The sequence below is a fragment of the Puntigrus tetrazona genome, chromosome 19 (assembly GCF_018831695.1).
Source record: "Puntigrus tetrazona isolate hp1 chromosome 19, ASM1883169v1, whole genome shotgun sequence".
Taxonomy (NCBI): domain Eukaryota; kingdom Metazoa; phylum Chordata; class Actinopteri; order Cypriniformes; family Cyprinidae; genus Puntigrus; species Puntigrus tetrazona.
Window position 1 is genome coordinate 7,211,606 of NC_056717.1, and position 22,152 is coordinate 7,233,757.

General features: G+C 38.4%; 1 protein-coding gene across 1 annotated transcript in view; it reads right to left on the reverse strand.

Moving 5' to 3' along the window:
* nrsn1l (neurensin 1-like) overlaps positions 1–20,522 on the reverse strand; it is a 157,742-nt gene extending 137,220 nt beyond the window's left edge. The window contains exons 1-2 of the mRNA XM_043218062.1: positions 20,392–20,522; positions 4,411–4,762 (exon numbers count right to left, since the gene is read on the reverse strand). The gene's annotated coding sequence lies outside the window, so the exon portion shown is untranslated. The remainder of the gene's footprint in view (positions 1–4,410; positions 4,763–20,391) is intronic.
* Positions 20,523–22,152: the final 1,630 nt, after the last annotated feature.

The following is a 22,152-nucleotide window of genomic DNA, read 5'->3' on the forward strand; positions in this document are numbered from 1 at the left end:
TTCTCCTAAATAGTCTTTAAAACACGCCTGCCTTTGATGTTTAACATTCTGATGAGCAGATGGAAACCCAAACTTAAGTGCAGGCTGATGAAAGCCGAACATGCAAGCTTAAAGCCATCAAAAAAAACAACATTTTTTAAAGTGAACTATCGCTTACTCACCCTCACGTTGTTCCAAATCTGTATGACTTTTACCCTTACTGTAGCTTCAACTCATTTTTATGGAAATAGAATGAATGGAAACCAAAAATGTCATTTAAACAGTTAACATTTAAAACTTCCAACTGACATAAATCTTTAACGCTTTTAAAAGGTTATTGGCACAGTGCAGGGGAAAAAATAAATGTCATTAAAAAAAGTTTGTGAAAAAATGCACAAAAATACTTAATACTTAAATCTATAAAACTGTGAGAAAATTAAATGCATTCAATCTAAAAAGTTGAGTTCTCAAAAAAAATAATAATTAAGGTTTAGTTTGGGCACAGCATCAAGAAATTTGGTTCCTATTCAACAACATTGGAATTTTTCATCTAAAAAAGTACCAAAGGGCATCAGAGGTATCGTAACAATAGTCCATCTCACTCATAAAATACATTCAAAGTCTTCGAAAGCTATTCAATGGGTTCCACAAGATGTCTATGTTATTATTTACAGCTGATTTATCCTCCACTTTTGAGTGAATTGTTCCAGTTTTGCCAGTCAGCCAGGTCAAATTAAGTACTCACTAACTATTTTATTTATAAAAGAAATCAATACAGGCCTGGAAAGATTTCTCATTTTGGGTGAACTATTAGTACATAATAAAGTCACTTTTTGTGTAAAGATCTACAGCTCTCTAGTAAATCTCTTCACCTTTATTTACACCATCTTACAACTCTTCTTTCAAAATTATCAATGAAATACTTGGTATTAAGGCTTTTTTTGTAAACTTAAAAAAAAAAAAAAAAAAACACGTGATAAGAGGATGGGCAAAACAAGAAAATAAAAAAACCTCCCTAGCCATGAAAAAACAATCCATAATTCATAATCTTCTGTCTAGTCTGGGGGCAAAAGTCATAGTGACATCTATTATTGATCGTACACTTCTTTTGTTATTAATTCACAATACGAGCTTGAGGAAGAGCGAGACATGAGGAATGAAAATTTCTGCTGTGCACAGTGATCTTCAAAAGACAGCATTATAAATGCAGAAAGTCTTTTAGACATGAGACGGCAACGAGTGCTCAATTTAGTTACTCTTCTAAAACATTGGTAAAAACATTATCATTTGCTGTTCACCTAAAAAACTAAATGTACTACTAAATTAAAAAAAAACATCTTTGTTCATGGTCATATAAATCCTGTTATTGTAAAATGATTCCAAATGATTCAGTGCCTGAGTGAGCTGTCACAATGATTCAGACTGAATAGTAAACTGATTCATACCGTTTTGCTAACGTTTGACCTGTTCATCGTAAACAAATCTAAAGATAGTGATATCTGATTCACACATATTCTCAGGACCTTAACGCATCCACACTTTGAGAGCCAGAATACAGTTAGGAAAAATGTAACAAAGAAATAAATGAACCGTTAGCCTGACTCATGAAATAATAGTCCACACAGACACAAAATTAATTAAGATATTTCATAAGTCAGGCTCAGGGTTAATTATTTATTAGAATTTAAATTTTATTTTTTTTTTTAAATCATAAGTTTGGGATCAGCAAGATTTTTTTATTTATTTTTAATTTACGTTTTTTTAGTCAAAGCTGCATTTATTTTATAAAAACATTATAAAAAAAATATTTATTAAATAAAATAAACACACATATATATATACACACGTATTTATTTCTTAATTTTTTTCCCCTCCCCTCTCATATTGGTTCTATATTTATGTACATTAAAATGCAATTTATTGCTTTGAAGCAAACCTGAATTTTCAGCATCATTACGCGGGTCTCTAGTATCACACGATTCTTAATTTGCATATGAAAAAAATGTATATTTCTAAAACCTTATTTGCATATATCATTAAAGATTTTCTAAAGCCATATTTGCATGTCAAATTTACAGGATTAGGATAGCTACTGTACTTGTGGGGGACTATCGTTAACTGCACTACCATATCACTACTTAGAAAAGTATAGTTAAACTGATAGCTTCAGTATTTGTAGGCATGCAATGGTCTAACACTGCCTGGATGAAGCTGTAACACACACGAGTCTCTGGAGAGCGCTTGGATTTCAGACTCTGTCATTGGTTCTTCCTGTGGGGGAGGTCATAGGGGAAAGAGCTAATACTGAGAAACCGAGTGGCCCCCGAACAAAAGAATAGATGGTAGGAGAGGGAGCGCGAGAGTCCCATACATCACCCTTTCTCCAAGCCTGCAGGATGCCCCCCGTTCACCATTTAAAGCCACCAGGAAGAAACAGCCCTGTCATTGTGAGCAAGTAGGTCAGTGGACCCCAAACAGCTGAGAGAACACAAATCTGTCGAATATACAGGCAAGAAAAGCATGGATCACATGTATTTTTACTCGGCTGCATTAAACGCAGTTTGAGCTGCACAAAACTATTTAAATGTTACTTAAATTTGACACAGGGAAAAGAAAGCCTCATTAAAAGGATGGGAATTTAAAACGTTTGGTAGAATCTTTTAATGTTCATTCTGAAAATAAATTAATAAAAAACTGCTTAATATTTGGGTATTTGGTCACCAAATCATGCGAAAAAAATCAAATTAAATCAATTAAATGCGATTAATGTAATTTACAATAAACAAAAGAACATAAAAAAAATAATGCTGGTCCCCTGAGGATCCTCATTATTGCGTCAAGGTCGTTACGTCCCAGATAACCTGTACTTTTTAGAACAAGGCAAGTTGTGACTGTGTAAACAGTGATATTTATTAAATGACTGTTTTTTGATGCTAGTGAAATACACTTTTTAAAAATAAGTAATTACTTTGTGCATAAAGCAAATATATTACTTTTTTGCCGGTTGCGCCACATGACATTTTCTTTAAATTTAAACATTACCACACTCGGTACATTTCTAAGAAGTCGGCACATTAAATTGAACTAGATTTACATTTATCTTAGATACTTTTAAGTTTCCATAGACGGCTACATTAACTGTCATCAAATGAAGTTAGTACAATTTGATTTTAAATCCATTTAATTGGTTTTAGAAAGTCTTTAGCAAGTATTTGGGTACAATAATGTATTTAAGTTTGCTTAAACTTAACTACTAACCATTACCGAGCAGCAAATTAGGAGTTGATTAAGTTCCTAAACTAAAGGGGGACTGTTTTTGCCTTTCTGCTTTTGAAAGGTTTTACATACAAACAACAACATTGTCGAAAAGCTCAACAAAAAGAACAAAAATCCTGTACCATGCGTGCTAGGCCAGTAGCTGGCGATGTAAAGAAACATTACGGGCCTATACACATGCATATTGAGTTAATTAATAATATGTTAATAACACATCAGTTTGCACAAATTCACAAACACTGTGTTTACACAGAAACAATAACTTTCGAAATAATTTTCGAAATAAATGAAATACATGCCTGATTAAAGAAGGAGGTTTTAAAAGTTAAATCGTGCTTTGCTCGTATAGTTATAGGTGTATTTTTAAAAATGTTACTGTTAAGTAAATTTTTTTTAATTGTTTTGTAATTGATTTTGATAAAAAAAAAATTCAATTTAATTTATTCAAATGGTGAACAAAAAAATAGCAAAATAAGGGGAAAAATGCCAAAACCAATGACCAGTATTCAATGTTCGGCCTTCTGTGCATCCCTACTTAAAATACATGGCTACCTGACTCCTCCCGTAACAATTTATAACTATAATTTCCCTTTTTTCAGCCTGTAAGCAACGATCAATAACAATGTGACAGCCTGAAGCCAACATAAGTTAAAACAAGTGCAAATGACAGGCAAATGTGTTTATCTATAGTCGCCTCTGGTTACGTACAAATAAATCACATGCACTTCAGTGTGTATGTGTGCACATTTGTACCGAAAGGGCATAGCCAAAAGGGTTAATGTAATGAATGACATCTGACCTTGCCGTCAACTCAAGACGTAGCCAAGCACGCACTCGCGCGCACACACACACACACACACACACACACACACACACACACAGAGCATAGGATACAGACACCCATGCACACACCCACGCAGGGGTCCTAGCATCTGGCTAAGCTATCAATGCTCTTGTAACGTCTCTTGTCAATTTACGAGTCCTGTTTTTCAAAGTTAGTGCTCACTGCGGTGCTTTAAACATGCAGCTGAAGAGGCCAGAACCCCACCTTTGACCTCGATACAGCAGCGTATTCCTGCTCTCCAGCCTCACTACAACACACATAACCGAATGAAAAAAAAAAAAGGAAATAAGAGGGGAGAGCAAAATACTCACGATGACCACTGGGTGCAGGATTGTGTGCAAACCACTTCAGCAGTTTGGCAGCAGTGTGCTGGGATAATTTGGACAGAGTTGAGCAACAAGGTCAGAATGACGGGTTACGTTGCCTCAGAAGTGTGGGAAAAGCATGGCGCTCTGCAGTCGGCCTTGATTAGTCACTGCTTCTAAAGGGGAGCCAGGTCCAGTTTCTCCACAAGCCCGGTTTAAGAGCGACCGGAGTCATCTGTCTGTCACTGCCGGTTTCCAGTCACACAGACAGGCAAACAATGAGGAGGAAGTCATGAAATCAACCACAGCCTCTGGTTTCTGTTGTGTCTGGGAAAGGCCTCAGCTCCCACACAAGAACCTGTGGAGTGGACAAAAGAGAGAAGGTCAAAGATGATTCCGGAAAACAACAAGGTTCTGGCCCGCAGCGAGTGTAAAACCCCGTCCCACTGTTATTTTAAGCTATCAGGAGAGCATTCCTTCCGAGCTCTGGGCTTTCAAACACTTACACAATCAGTCAAAACGCTAGGCAGAGAGAAAGACCTGTGCTTTTCTGAACAAGTTATACTTTTAGAGACTAATCTCAGGGAGTCTTGGGACTTTTCTCCTTTTTCAAAGGATTAGTTGGGGAAAAAAAAAAAAAAAAAAAAATTCTGTTATTTACCCTGATGTTATCCCATGCATCGTGTATGTATTGGTTACTTACAATAAATAGGTTTTATTTCAAAACAGACTCAAAAGATGAACAAGATATTATATTCAGAGGATTTAATAACAACATAATAATAAAAATAATAATAATAAAAATAAAAAAATTATTTATTTCAAATAATAGAATTAGTAGTATTTTTACTATGAACAATTTTAAAAATCAACAATTATGTAAAGCAGCTTTGAAAAAGTGAAAACAAAGTTGACTTGGCTTGACTTTTATATTTAATTGAGATAAACTATTTTAGATTTTACAATATTATTACTTAAATTATTTATACACTATTTATACAACTTATATACTAAATAGTTTCACTTCACTTTTCTTAAATTCACGCTCATCATAAAAAGGTCAAACTTGATATTTTAAGGGAAAGTTCACAGAGTTAGTGTATAATTAAAGTCATTGGGAAGTCCCCGGTAAGATAGTTATGTAAATGTGTATGATTACACGATTATGAGTGTTTTTATGCTGAAACGGGTGAGAGGTTGTATAAACAAACCAATCTGAGTCAGACACACATTAAAAGGTAGACCAAGCCCTTAAAAAAAAAAAAAAAAAAAAAAAAAAAGAAAAGAAAATATCAACAGAGAACTGCTAAATTTATGCCATTCCGATGCGTTTCATGTGGTTAGCAACTACAGCTTTCATACAACATTAGCATACTTAACATTTCAGGCCCAAACTGCAGCGCGCACCCACCCAAACACTCATACAGGTCCTTCATTCAGGCTGTGGAATGTGAGCGTGTCCAGGTGCAGACGGAAAAGATTTGGGACTTTCCCCCCTCAGCCCTTCTGATCCCTGTAGCAGAGCTCATGACTCAACACAGTCACACACATCAGAGAGAGAGAGAGAGAGAGAGAGAGAGAGAGAGAGAGAGAGAGAGAGAGAGAGAGAGAGAGAGAGAGAGAGAGAGAGAGAGAGAGAGAGAGAGAGAGAGAGAGAGAGAGAGAGAGAGAGAGAGAGAGAGAGGGGGAAAGAGAGAGAGAGAGAGAGAGAGAGAGAGAGAGAGAGCGAGAGAGAGCGCGCAAGGCCTCTTGCCTATTGAAAATTTTCCCACCTCTTCCCTATCAAGCATTATAGCTACGTTTACACACAAGTCACTGACAAGTGCTCTCTGAGGACTCAACAGCAGCAAAGCAAGTGTGAAAAAGCTTCTCTGGTAATTCTTTATGAATATACACGCACATTTACACTTATGGAAATCTCTTAATAACCCAGGCTTGTGCCGTATGCTGCCGTTTCATGGTATAGAGTTACACGCCTTAACATATCCAACGGCAAAATATTTCCATCTGAACAGAGAATTTTAAAAAATACAAACAGAAAATTGGAAATAAACATGCACAGAAGATTCTATGTCAAGGACGTATGTCAAATACAACCTAGATATAGCACAAACTTAACCCCTGCTAAATATAGCAGTTGGTTACATGGATCCAAATCAGTATTAGAACATTGACCAACGTTACCAGCAGGAAGGAATGGGGCTGGACAGGTAAAGCTCCTTGGTCAAGCTGGTTAGGCCTGGTAAACCTCTTTTCTGGTCAGACTACAAGCGTATACCATATAGCACATCAGCTAAACACTGGGGTTCTGTTTTTGGAGGGATTCAAGCAAAGGTTGTCTACCAATATAGCTAGATAACCAATTGCTGCTAGTTTAAATGGTTAACTATGTAATCCAGTAGATGTGTGAAAGACTGAGTGTTTCAGCAGAGTTAATAAGCAACAGCTAGACCATTTTAAAAGCTAGCTTTACTGGTGACAGTCCAACATGCTTCCATGGGAGTTTGTAATCCATTAAATTCTGGTTATTTGGTGGAAAGATTTGTACAATCTATTCACACCACTCTGATGGTTAGGTTAAGGGGTAGACCTTTACAAGTACTTCAGATAAGCACAGGTTACAATAAATTCTAAATCACACAAATTCGCATTTGTATTTATTTTTTTCATACAAAATTCATAAAATGTACATTTATCATTACTCTGAAAAAGAAAATGGGAACGGATGGGACCATGAACAATGACAACAAGACGAGCGTCCAAAGCTATTCTGCTGGCTAGCAAACTAACTAACCCTAAACAACTGCTTTAAAAACAAAAAGTCACCTAATACATCATTTTATATATATGAAACGTTTGCGCGTACACACTTTAAATGAACTACAACTGGGAATTTCTTTCTAAAAGAGCTGAGGGATATAGGTAAGCCCAAGAAAAAAGAAGGAAAAAATAAAAACTGCGACCAGCTTGACCAGCTTTAGATGTTATGACCTTGATTTTCCAGCAGGGCAGTCCAAGGTAAAAAACCAGCAGAGACTGACAGTATCTCTAGCCCACATATGCTGAAGTCGAACACACCATGGCAGTTCTCCGAGTTCACAGCTGTGCTGCCAGCCTGAGCAGGGCCAAGCTGGCAGCGGTCAACAGCTGAAGCAGAGCGGGGCACCAAAGCAGCTCTGTGACAGCCCGCATTCCCTCAGCGCAACAGCCAAACCCTTCTTTAAAGAGCCTGATGATGCATTCCCAGCGGCTCTTCACAGCGACTGACCCTGGATTCTCAGCACTCAGCGCTGAGGTTTCTCTCTCGCAGATCGTGCCGCCACGCAGTCGGAGAAGCACATTCTCAAAGTTCCTTCACAACGCCCGCGAGTGCATTCAAGCCAATCAAGCTAATTAATTAGCCACCTTCAAGCGGCAAAAACACATTACGATTACAAACAAAGCAAAAGTTAACTCCGTTTCATAAAGCGCAACTACGACCGCTAAGAGACACGATTTACGTAGGAATAAGCATATGGGTGCCGAGCTATTTTTACAATATCGTCTGCGGCCTTTGTGCCAACGATATTTTTCTAATGTACTTTCCATATAAACAATCTGTCCATCACCGCTCACTCCGCGCAACTTCTGCGTACCCATCGCTTTTTAGTTGCCGTAATCCTGCAAGCAGCTGCAAAGGGCTAAAAAAGCCACATGATTTGAAGCTCTTGCCAGCTGCCTGCCATCTTTGAGTTAAACACACATCAAAAGTTCTTCGTTTAACACCCCAGAGGCGAAAGAGAGAAAGATAGAGATGGCGCGAGAAAGAAAAAGAAACAGAGAAGGCAAGAAAATGAGGATAATAAATGAAAGCATGTGTGGGGACAGTCGAAGGCCTGTTTTACACCACATGCATAAGCAATAAGTAAAGCAGCAGCGTGACTGCAGCTCTGCTTTCACGCTGGCACCGTTTCAGCTACTAGCTTTTTGTTTGTGAACAAATCATTCTCGTCCACTTTTTTTTTTTCACTCAGCAAAGTTGATACTGGTTTAACTTGGTTGGTGACTGTACCGTAGCGTCTCGGGGGCTGTTTACATGACAACATTTTGTGTGTTTTGCCTGTTAGTTTACACGACAGCGGCGTTTTGGGGACTGAGAGCATTTTGAAAACAGGTTTCAAAGCGAGAGTTTTTGTGTAAACACCCGATACAGGAATCTTTGAAAACAAATGACGTTGTATAGCGCTTTATGCATGTGGAAACGAGCGGTACGTGTCGATTTTAAAAGGCAAGCGCGAACAAATATACACGCATCATTTTTATTTCATTTACGAATTAAAAAGTACGATCTGACAAAAGATTGCAAGAAAGAATCAAGACTCAGATTTTTTTGATTTCTGGATGGTCAGCTAAAACAGAGCTGCAACAAACGATTATTTTGATGATCGATTAAGCTGCCGATTACGTCAATTAATCCACTAATCATTGATTATTTTGCTGACTAAGCAGTAGGCCGACTGATTATTCAGTTATACATGTTCTATAAAATTCATACACATTCAGAGCTTGTTTATAGCAGAAACTCGAGCTCTAATTTAATCCGAACGCGTCTAAAACTGTTTAAAAACGGTTTGATTTAAAGCAGTTTAATGCATGAAAAGTTATATAAAGAGGCTGTGCCGTTACTGGAGTGCAGGTCCACATTATGGACAGATGCTTGCTTAACCGCTGTTTTTTCACCGCTGACATGTTTGTTGTGCGTTTAACCTGTAATTGGGAAGAAATAAATCTAACCTAACCAAAAAAAAAAAAAGTTTTGTACAAACAAAATGTCTCACTTGTAGGTCTCATAAGCACTTCCTATTAGATTGTTTATAAGAGTTTGAGTGAGTTTATAGGGTCTTTCTCACCCCGAGAACGTTTCACGGTGGCCCCAACCGATAGTAAACCCACTTTTCGGTATGTCCTCACGGCAGGAATTAGGACCGTTTTTAGTTCTCCGTTTGGAGTACTTCAGAGAAGGGTCTAAAACTGTTCTAGGAACTGATAGTGATGTACGTGTACGCTGATTGGCCAAATGCACGTGAAACGCCAGCTACTCCGCATTTCTAAAATGCTGTGTAAACAGATTTCCTCCATGAACACGGAACACAGCGTTAACCTGCTGTCTGCAGTGTTGTGTTCTTTTCAGGGTTATGTTCCTGCTCTGTGAAAGGCCCTAACGATACCTCATGAGATCTGAGAAGATTTGAAAACACAAAATTTCAGTGAATAATTTAAATCACTCGCTCAGAGCACTAAAAGACACTCACTTATCTCACTTGATGCACTACGCATTTTTCTTATTAAGTTCAATTACTTGCCATTTCATTGTAATTCAGATTTACTAGCAATTTCTGAGTTAAAATCGTTTCTACGCTTAATATTCAAAGGATTTAAAAATCCCCACCACTTGCTGAGTAACAGAACTGCTGCTCTATAAAAAAAAAAAAGCGGAAAAAAAGGGATTTCTGGGATAGTGCATTATGCATTTCAGCCACAAATTATTAAATGATAATCAGGAGTTAATTACTGCTTGAACTTGACTTGATTGCCATTAAAAATCTAATTTATCTGAAGGAGACCGCTTTCAGATTCACAGTTGGCCGAGCAATCGCATCTGCAGTTGCGTCACTGCGTTAAATATATTTCTGACCTAAGAGTCTGAATGGGACAGGAAGTTAAAGGGCACTTCAGATCCTGAGAGTCTTCTTTAAAAGGCCCTGGCACAAAGTCAGTGTTAAGAACAGGAAGTCAGGTTATACAGTGAAAAAAAAACTCACTTAGTCCATACACCTCAGACAAACGTGTGTGAAAAGAGAGAAAGAGAGAGACCCAAAAAAAAAAAAAAAAAAAGTACAGAAAGCTTAGTCACAGCTTTGAGCTGGGCCGCCACACAGGGCGAAATAGATTTGGTTGTGGTTCCTGGCACAATGAGGTCTTTCACATGCTGCCCTGAGGGTGGTCCACTTTGGCCGATCCTATCAAGCGGCCCTCCGCTGTGAGATATCTCACTAGTCACCATGACAACAACCTACCAAACACAGAGCGCTCACACAGGTGCGTCAAGCTACGCAGGTGCTCTCGGTGGAAGAATAGAGAGGGGTCATGGGAAAGGATGGAGAAAGCGTGTCTAAAAGCAGACGTATAGATTGAAAGGCTGGTAAGCAAGCACAGAACAAGGAATACTCTACTGGTTTTAATTAATCCACCCACTGCCTTTTGATATGTTTGGCCTCGCAGGGGAGCCGATGACTTAACATTTATGTAAAGGTCAGATCTATATGTGAAAAATCCACATACACGGATATGCACACGCACACACATGCACAAACAGGAAGCGTGAGATATCAAAAGCATGCATGGTTTTCCTCTTTACAAATCCTCCAGTATTAAACATATCAGAAACTAGATGTAGATCTCAAATTGGGGGTATATATATATATATATATATATATATATATATATATATATATATATATATATATATATATATATATATATATATATATCTTTAGCACATTCCCCAAATGTGGTATTATCTATTCATTCTGCTATTTTTGTCAGAAATAAATGTTTTTATTCTGGTTTTTACTCTACTGACAGCACTAGTTTCCAAATAGGCCTAGTCAAAATGTATAACTTGCTTAATTGTTTTAATATCTTATTTCACTTTAACACTGGGTGAAAGACACACTATTCACATACAAAGTAAATACTCTCCAGATACAATTCTAACAATTTGTACTGGCTTCAGAACAGTAATAATATAAAATGTCACACAATACTGTATAAATATCATTAAAATATCACACTTAAATAGTTTCGCACACTGTATAAATAGGCTTTAGTCCATGAAAATACACAGAATCCTGTATATTTTAGGAACCGAATCCTTTGCGAGGAGAATCTCATTTCATTTAGGTTTTTGAAATGACATTAAACGGAGTAACTCTTTTAACCGGAGTTCATTCCAACAAAGTCTCCAACCGAGCTCAGATTTGCCCACGAACCTATACATATTACTGAACCTGACTCAAGAAGAAGAACTTGCACACTTCTCAAAGTTTTAAAAGCAAATTATCAAAGTTACCTTTCCACATATTTTTATAGCTCTATATACAGTATCCATTTTTATTCCTCCTAAGCAACAGAAGAAACATCTGAGACAAGGTTAATACTTAACCGAGTAATCCATTAAGTCCCTTAAGCTACGAAAGCACAACATCTGAGGGAAAAAAATTTTTCTCCTGGGCTCGGTTGCTACCATGTTTGTTGATGTCTCCTTTTACCACCGAGTCATCTTATGAAACGAGGCCTTTTTGAGAGGCTGAAATGAAGAAAGCGGAGCGCTTTTAAGTCACAGATTATTTTACGACCTGTCACAGGAAAAGAACCAGATATAAACGTAAGCCTCGTTTAGCGTCGAACCCATGAGCGTGGGGTGGATGAAACCGGTAGCATGCTGAGAAGTGTGCATGTGCTAAAGTGAGAGGAGGTGGGTGTGCTTCTTTCCTTGCATGTGTGAGGTGGGCAGAAGGTTGTGTATTTTTGTTTAAAGTCGGTGCCCAAGAAAAACATCGAGGCATCATTACTCGTGCGGACCCTTGCTGAACGAGCAACCTCCCCGCTTGAGCACCGCCTTATGGATAACATACGTCTGAGGGGGGAAAAAGGGAGGTATAGAGTGCCGCGAAATGAAAATAAAAGCTGCGTATCAATAATCGTGTTTGACGTCGGCAACTGACTGGAACCGAAATATTTCAGAAAGGAACGCAACTGGGCGAGATGCAGCAGTTCACGGGTGCGTTTCGTCAAAGGCGGCCACTGTTACCGCTGCCAAAAGTTGCATTCCACCCCCAGACTGGACGGCTTTAGGATCTGCACGCAGGCAGGAAGGGGGCACGGCGACTTTCATCATACTTCGGGCTGTGTTTTAATACCTTCGGAATTAATGAGGAACATGTCCACCTCGCACATGCATCAAACATCTAGTCCATGCATCAAGCAGCTGGCTGGGAAAATAAACGCAGACTTATCACACGACGGCTCCGGTACTTTCTAGTTTAAGCTTGCTCCGTGATGGGGTCATTTTGAACTTTTATATTAAAGTATTAAACAACTACATTGCGTTCTAGTTGCTGAAAGCTGAAAGTCTTTAGGGAAGAACAACATTTGTAGGGTGTGCCTCCATATGACACTTTATTTGCTGAATTCCAATGCTGCGAGCGTGAAAGTTTGACTGTGTGTTTCTGCTTAGTAAGCCTAATGGTAAGAGATGATGTGCGGAGGATTAGAGCACGCTTTTTCAGTCCTGTGTGACATGTGTACAGTATGAGATCACTAACTCGACTGACCAATCTTATTACATATACACTAGTCAGCATTTGAAGTTGATCAAAACCTAAAACCAAAGTTGTCCTGAAACCTAAAAACAAATCGACTTGATTACATTATAAATAAGCTTCACATAGAAGTATGGTTTGTTTGGACGGTATTTGGCCAAGATAGATACAAAAATATTAATATCTGGAATCTGACAGTGCAAAAAAAGAAAGTAACAAGAGTAAAATAATTTTGACCCATACAATGTATTGTTGGCCATTGCTACAATTCTATTAGTACAACTTAAGATTGGTTTTGTGGTCCAGGGTCATAATTAAGTTGTGTAGAAGAAAAAAAAATAAATAAATAAATAAATATATATATATATATATATATATATATATATATATATATATATATATATATATACACACATACATACATACACACAAATATAAAATTATATATTAAAATATATTGTATATATTATTATTATTAATTATTATTATTAATTATCATAATTATTTATTATTATCAGTCATTTTTATTTATTTTTATAAAAAAATTTATCATCAGTCATTATTATTATTATTATTATTATTATTTATTATTATTATTATTATTATTATTACTATTATATAGAAATATTTTATATATGGAACCATTTTAACTTCTTATTAGATATTCAATAAATAAAAACATTAGGTGACAGATGTAAACAAACACTTTTTACGTCGTCTTTAACACACCTGATTCCAATAACGCCACAGACAATAAACTAGCAGAGATCTCCAGACCTGGAAGTGTCAGATAACAGTGTCTCTCAACAATCAGGACTGAAAAGCATCCATACGGACAGTACAACGTCAACACACTCCATCAAAATGACTAATGGCCTAGCGCATCGTTTCATTATTTTTCATAGATCAGGTCACACGACTAAGCAGGACTTGTCCAGGTACTCATTTTGATCTCTAAAGAGTTGCCTAGAGGGGCTCAATACACTTTGTGTACAAAACGGCTGCAGACTCGACGCGTGGTCAAGTTCCTCGAGGTCACTAACCTCATCAATGCTTAAGTTAACTTTGTTTTAAGCAGAGCTTGGTTTGTCCCCCTTAGCTAGCAAGCGATCAGCTATGACTGCACTATACTCCAGAGCACATGAGCCGTTAGTTGGCCATTACACACTGTGCTGAAAAGCCAACAGTGATGCATTAGCTGCTAATAATAAAAGAAGAACAGTGCACCGCTCTAACACCCTTGATTGGTACCTTTTATAAAAGCACAAGTCTGCCACATGAATTTAGACGCTTAATGAGACAGGATTCTCTTTGGCCCACCACGGCTAGAAAGGGATTAATTAAAAAAAGACAAGTGAAAAGGGTAAATGGCGCCAACACTCTTCAGATCCTAAGAGAAGTCGTTGGAACTGCAGCATTAGGAATACAAATGTTAGAAGAACAACTCCATCCAATACTGCCAGCTCAGACTCCATGAGAAGTTTTAAAACCAATTAGTGAATATTGATGAAGCAACTGAAGGTATTAGGTGCCACTAATGAATTAGAGGCTAAGAGCTTAAGACCATTATTTCCAAAGTAAAAGGCTCTGCTGACAGACCACTACAAGCGTCGGACTTCACAAGAGACAGCTTTAGCACGTACTTTTACACATGCTAATTCTTAATTACTTTATATGAGTAGAGAGCAGCTAAGGCAATGGTCACACTGCTGCTGAATGCGGCCCATATTTTTTTCTATCCAACACATGTGAAACAGACCTGTTTTTGAATATGACGTTTCACACTGAACGTCCTAGGATCTGTTGATTGTGTTCTTATGGTTTTGAATCTCTTTTTTAACATTTTAAGATTACTGACTTAAAAAATAGTAACCAAAAAAAAAAAAGATTTGCCTTATAGACTGTATAACGAGAGTACCTGTTGTAAGTCAGTGTTACAATATACATAATTTAAAAAATAAATAAAACAGCTTTTTACAAAAATATTTTGAATTTACAATCTCTATGAAATCATTTCCTGTTTAAAACAAAAAACAAAAAAACAACAGAAAATTATCTGATTTGACAATAAGAATTTAAATGATTATAAATAATAATAATCATTTGACAATTTCACCTTTGATGGCAAGTCTTTGTATATTTTTAAATTTCAAGTAAATTTATTATATGATATTTTTTATTATTATTATTATTATTATTGTTATTATATTATTACCAAAAACAACGAAACATGAAACAACGCTCAGCAAAATAATTATTTCACCCAAATTTTTTTCAATTGCATCATTTCCTCCTTTTCCAAACCCATAGGATTATGACTTCAAAACTAAAAATTATGTTTTATTACTATCTCTTCATAAGACGGATTAAACTGCTTGTCTTGATTCATATGGATTGATTTTACAATGCCTATATGACCTTTTTAGGTCATGGCTGTCCAAGCTCGGTCCTGGATGGCCGGTGTTTTGCCTCAACATACCTGCATGGAAGTTTGTAACAGGCCTAGCGAGAGCTTGCTTACCTGCTTCAGGTGCGTTTAACGGGGGCGGAGCAAAACTCTGCCGGACACCAGCCCTGCAGGACCCTGTTTGGACAGCCCTGTTGTAGGATACTCTAATTTGGGTTTACCCAGACTTTCAGTGACAGAAAAATCTCTTAACTAATGGGTTTGGAACAACATGAGTAAAATAGGCACATTTAGGCTTCGGAGCGAACATGCAAGGGTCCTTTTTTTCTTTATTATATCATTGGGAATGTTGTTCAGATATTAAAACACATTCATTCATTGTAGGCCATATACTGTTGGGGTATTTTGCGCATGAGCACACATGAACTGCACCGCATGTCTTTACGACATGGCTTAAGTCCTAAGACATGGATTTTCTACTGAAGACCCTAACTGAAAGAGTAATAAGCCTCGGATAGGTGGTCCTTAACGGCCAGAGAGTCTCAGAGACTTTGAGTGTCATGACCGGGATGCTTCCAACAAACCAGGTAACGGCTAGAACTCAGGCTAACGCTCCGACCCCATTTAACCTTCCATAGTGTAAAGAAATAATACGCATTTGGTTTCATGCCGCCTCACACAGCGGCCGCCGGGACGAGGTCGGGAAAGAGTGTGGAACGATCCACACCCTCAGTAGCGGCGCGACCTCCTGCGGATGGTGAACTGTCGGTGCTCAGAAACACCCTCCGCCTACTAGCTCTAATGAATCTGCTATAATTCACAGGCACACTGGCAGATGTTCCAAAGGTCTGCCACTCTCTCATTTGTGCCGCCCACCTCAAAGCTCTCGTTTCAGATCTCACTCTCATAATCAGCCTCAGAGTGCTGAGTCTTCTCATCTTTTCAAAACCACCGCTCATTAACTAAAATCTTCTCATGGGAAAATGTCTCTCACCTTCTAGTTTAAGCGGCTCGGTTCCTTGTCAATACTGTACTAGGAGATGATTACTGTAAACTGAGTTTAGATTGCGGCGAAGACTTTGTCTTTCTCCACCATGTGAAAGGCTCTCTTTGACTGGGTCTCCTGTAGTCCCAGTGCATTATTCAGTCTTCCCTGAACCATGTGGAACTGCTTAAACACACACACACACACAATGAGTGAAGCCAATCTCCAACTGTCACAGGACATTGACCTTCATCCTCAAGTGCAATATACAGTGATTGCTTTCACAGATGTGCTCTGTAGCAAGACCTAAAGAAAGTTTCAGCGAGCCTTTTCCTTTCTGTTTCTCTCTTATTCACACCCTCTCACAATTATTTTATATTCGATCCACGACATGGCCCTCCAGTGCATGCATTTTGTTGAAAAAAAAATTAATTATATTCCATTTAATTAGTCAATTAACAAGAAAAATTGATTTATCCAAAAAACAATAAAAAATTCATCTAAATAAATACACACAATTTCACAAAAAATAAATATATTTTGTGATTGTTTGAGCTAGCCACCTGGCAACAACAATGCTGGGAAATTAATTGGAGCAGAGAGGTAACCGTACTTATTTTTAGGATTTTTATTTTAGCATTCTTATTCAAAATTTCTGTGTAGCTTTTTAAATTTTCATTTGCATTTTAGTTATAGTAGCAATTATTTAATTAGCACAACTTCTTATAAAAAAAAAAAAATAAAAAAAAAAAAAAAAAATATATATATATATATATATATATATATATATATATATATATATATATATATATATATATATATATATATATATATATATATATATATATATATATATATATATATAAACACCTTAAACATTGTTTATAATGAAATACAAAAAAGTATGGAGATTATTACAAATAAATAAATATATTGTAGATAGTACAGCTACAACTGCAGTTTTGTACAGACATTAAATACAGCAGTTCAAGCTGAATTAATTGCTGGAAATTGTAAAGGAGGCGAAAAGTATGAAGCCGTGCAAACCCGCAAGCTACAAACGGCCAAAGCGCCAAACCATAGAAAATTTATCTCATTCAGCTCAAATTACATTTTCCACAGGAGTCGACTAATAAGAAAAAGGGAACAGCAGAGGAACGCATTCAAGAAAACAGAAGTAATATGTAGGTGTCAGGGTGTGAGCGAGGAGCAGCAATGGAAAACAGGCAAAGAGGAGCGGGAGGAGAGGAGGTGTGCCAATCTGAACCATAAAGGGATTTTCTGATGAGAAAGCATGAGAGAGGAGAGGAGGCCTCACAGTACAGTACAGAAACATCTGTGTCGCATTTGCATCGAGCTGTGAACAGAGCACCAGGTTCACGCGCAATCCACCGCTTCCTTTCTTTTCCTCCCTATAGTTAGATCCTGCACGATAAACGTAAACAAAGAAGAAAAAACTCCTACGGAGAATCAGACGTGCTCTCAAACGTGTGAGAAAACCACAGGGCGGCCCCACTTCAAAACGGCATACTATATTTATAACATACTCTCGCGGAACAAAGCGTCGGCGCGCGGCCGTGACGCAAAGCTTCCCTTCGGCGAACGCGAGCGTTCAAAGCGCACGTAAACACGACACAAACCGACACCGGTCGCTCCGAGCCGTAAACCGACAGCTCGTCACGCGAGAGCGCGGGAGAACTTCAGAAGCGGTTGGGCCGGGCCCGTGGAGCTCAGCCTGCGCGTCCCCGCGGTTTTAGCACCGTCAGCAAAGTCGCGAGTCAGTTTCGGGACAGCGAAGCGCCGGGCTCTCTCGGCCGCGTGGAGAGACGCAGACGGCGAGAGAGCAAATCAAAGCGCGCGCCGACAGAAACTCAGTCTCATTTCAAAGGCCTCCACCAAGATCTCGACGAGGCCCTAAGATGCCGAACCATTAAAAACATGCGGGGGGTGCCAAAACAACCGCTGCGACGCTGGGAAGAAAGTTAATGCCGCGGATGATGCCTGATGTCACGGCGCAGCCGGGGCGCTTTTACTCCGGAAAACCTCGGAAATCTGAAATTAATTTCTGAAATGAAGACCCTCGTGATGAACAGATGCACTGGAAACCGCGTGGAGGGGTGGAGGGGGGCGTTTTCGATTCATCCGCCTCATCCTAAAGCACGTCTGCGAGCGAGAAGGTGTCTATTTACCTTTCCGCTAAGGAGACAGAAGCGGGCTCATGAGTTCAAGACAATAGAGCTGCCAGCAGCGGCGGCGTTCGCTTCTCTACCACTACCTCTCTCTCTCTCACACACACACACACACACACACACACACACACACGCGCGCGCACACTATGATTTATGGGTAGTAATTACTTCACTGCCGGTGACATCATCTCACCACGCTCCCCGCACAAAAGTGACTAATTAGCTGTGCTGTCTTCTGATGCCTGCAATGTCTTTTTTTCTCCTATTTTTTTTGTACGGAAGACAAGGCACGTCAAAACAAGACGTTTCAACATCCCAAGGCAACACAGCTATCTCTGTTGCAACCTTTCTAAGCGGGCGTGCATTAATACGGCGCGTCTGTTGCGCGCGCTCTCTCACACAAACACGGCACCAAAGCCCCGGCGGGCGGCTTCGAAACGCAGTGCATGATGGGAGAGCGGGAAAGCATTTGGACACTTCGGCTGCATCTGAAACACACTCCAATTAATGCTGAATTGGAGCTATATGGATGCGTGCGGTGTTATTTTATTTCAGATGTACTTCATCGCTCGTCACGTGACACACTGGCACCGGTTGAGGCCTTGTGGGATACATAAAAAAAAAAAAAAAAAAAAAAAAAGGTACAAAAAGCTGTCACTGGAGCGGTATCATTTCAAAAGGTACACATTTGTACCTTACCCCTAGATATGCATATGGGCAACTTAAAAGTGCATTTAAATTGCACACATTAGCACATAAATGCTACATAATACTTTTTGGAGTTAAATAAGTAGGATCCATGCATATTTCAATTTCATTCAGAAATCCTTATACACTGCACACGTGGATGGTGCGCTTGTATAGGAACTTTAAACGTCCTTTAAAAAAAACCTGGTGAAAATTAATTGCAAGAAAGTCCAAGAAAAGAAAGGTTAGTTTCTCAGAAAGGCTTTTGACACCGGCTTTTATTTCTCTTTTCTTTCTCCCGGGGTTATCTGGCTGCTGCAGCTCTCTTTGTATCGCACATTACTCTTTTCTTATTAAATAGAACGGCTTGTTTTCATTGTGACGCGTCCATAGGCCTCAGTGCCATCGATATTAAAAAAAGCCATCTACTGCATGCTTCACGGACGGAAAGAACAGAGAAAAACAGCAACCTTCTTCTTTGTAATGCTGGACGAGCGTGACCTATAGACTTCACGACTTCAGAAAGCACCAAGAACTTTATCATCATTATAATCATGATCATATCCTGTAATGTGCGGCGACCTCTTTTTTGTACGTTCCTGATGATTAAAAAGGATTGCAGAAGGGGAAGATTTTTTTGTCTTTTTTAAAGTTCAACGTTTATTTAAGCAGTAAGAGATTTGCTCAGTCAAACTCGAATGTGTCACTTTGTGATCAGTTATATTTAAATGACCCATCTCCACCTTTCCCACATTTCTTTTTCCAAATTACAAATACAGTACATGTTTGAATAATATTAACCTTTTAGAATATTCAACCGATAACAAATAAACCGAAGAATAGATTGCCCTGTTATTTTAATTAAGTTAAAGGCATGGAATCACTCCAGATATCAAAATATAAAATCACGAAAAGAAAATATCGCAGGTTGTCTTTGAAAAAAAATCATAACTGCTGCACAAAAGTACTGAAAAACTACCTGTTGCTAACCTAACTCTCATCAAAAACATATATTGTTGACCTGGTCGCATGCTTACTGAAAGCCCGAGTTAGCATGACTGTAAGGTTTAAGACATATGGACCAACATGCACGTGAGTTTATGCTTTGTTGATTATTCCTCGTGATAACTGTGACGAGTAAAAGTAAAATCCCCAATCAGGCCAGGTTTGCGAAAAGTCGTCCGGTAAGTTAGTGATACTCCATGCTGTCCTCATCCCACGGTCGCGTGGCCAAGTGAAGTTCGTGAGCAGTCAGTTCAGAACATGATGAACAAAGGACTACTCCACTCCTCTTTGTGCTCAACTTTGAGAGCAGACGCGCCAAAACTCCCGCTAAAATATTCCAAAATCATTTACCTACGTCAGGACGTTATCCTCGGAGAGGTATATCTAAAACGCGTGAAAGTCCGTCGAGACGTGATCCCGTTTTGTCCTTATAATCCAAAGCGCAAAACTTTCGGCGTTCGGATGTTTGTCTTGTATTGATGATAGTGCATTGTCTGCACGTGCTAGACAGCTTGCTTGACCACGCCCCTTTCACCCATGACCCCACCCCTTGTCCAATACCAGGCACTTAACGGAATTACACCTACTGAGGTTCGTGCTAAATTATCTACGATTTTAATTATTTTTAAATAATAATAATTATTATTATTATCATTACTGTTATTATTATTATTATAATTATGGTTGTGGTTATCTATACATTTGAATCATGTGAAATATGATGATTCAACTTGTGCCCACATCAGTGAATATACTTAAGGTCACTGAGTGTGTTGAGGGCTTGGTTTTTGAGTAAATTGCTTTAGGGTGGTTATATAGATAAATATACATTCATGACAGTTTATTGAACTGTATTAGTGACATGTAGTGCCAAGCATAGTATGTGGATATGTGTAAATATTACTAATCTCACTAAGTGCACCAATTTGAACCATCTGTGCTGCCTTCTGTTATAAAGCTATAAAGTTATATAGTATGTTTGTGTGTGTGTGTGTGTGTGTAATCTTGTTCATTCATTTCAATAATTGTATTTAATAGAGCTGGATTTTATACACACACACACACACACACACACGCACACACACACACAATGCACACGCTGTAATGCGCCTTGCACAATGGTAAAAATAAAGAAAAAAGGAAAACAAATAAAGGCAATAGTGATTATTTAGTACTGCACTGAATAAACTAATTCACCATTTCAAAAGAAAAATGTATAAAAATGTATAAAATATTTAAAAAAATGACTCCCTAAATAACTTTTCGTGCTGCTGTTTTTTAAAGGGATTATTATTAATTTATACTTCAAAAGCTACAGAAGATATTTATATGTTTCTCAGAACTGATCAGTGATCATGTAGAGAGATATGATCATGTAAAATAGCTTTTTTAGGGCAGAACTAAAATTAATAATAGCAAATATATATAATACACACACACACACACACACACACACATATATATATATATATATATATATATATATATATATATATATAATTGCAATTTTTTTATCCCTTTTATTTAAAGTAAAAATGCAAGGTTGGTGTGGCCTGTGTGTTTTTATCATGTATTTATGTATGCATGTATATCTATCTATAGATGCTAGATACACAGGCGAAGTTTGAAGCTCTATGTGTGTGTCTGTCTGTCCGCCTATAGATAGACAGACACACACACACACACACACACACAGCTTCAAACTTCGCCCGTGTCACTGACTCCAGATAACAAGTCAGTACATCGCAAGAAACACGGATACATGAGCTTGCAAGCGGCGCCCCAACACAATCCATCATCCAAGCCCGCTTGACAGACTGATACATTCATATCATAACTTTGCACAACTGTGGTATTCAAACGGCTTCCTGTCTCTTTTCTCATTTGGGGGATGTAAACAGATTAACACAAAATCTTCGGAGAGCCCCTTCCCCGTTCCCGACACAAACCAGTGCACCCAGAAGGAATTAATTGGTTTCAGCAGTCATCCCTGCTGAACAATCCACTTGAGCGCCCCCAATGTAGCCTCCCGGCAGAGACATCTCATCTGTCTCACACTCCTCCCCCACAGAGCCCGTGTCTAGACCCTCTTGCTGCAGTGTGCATCCATGC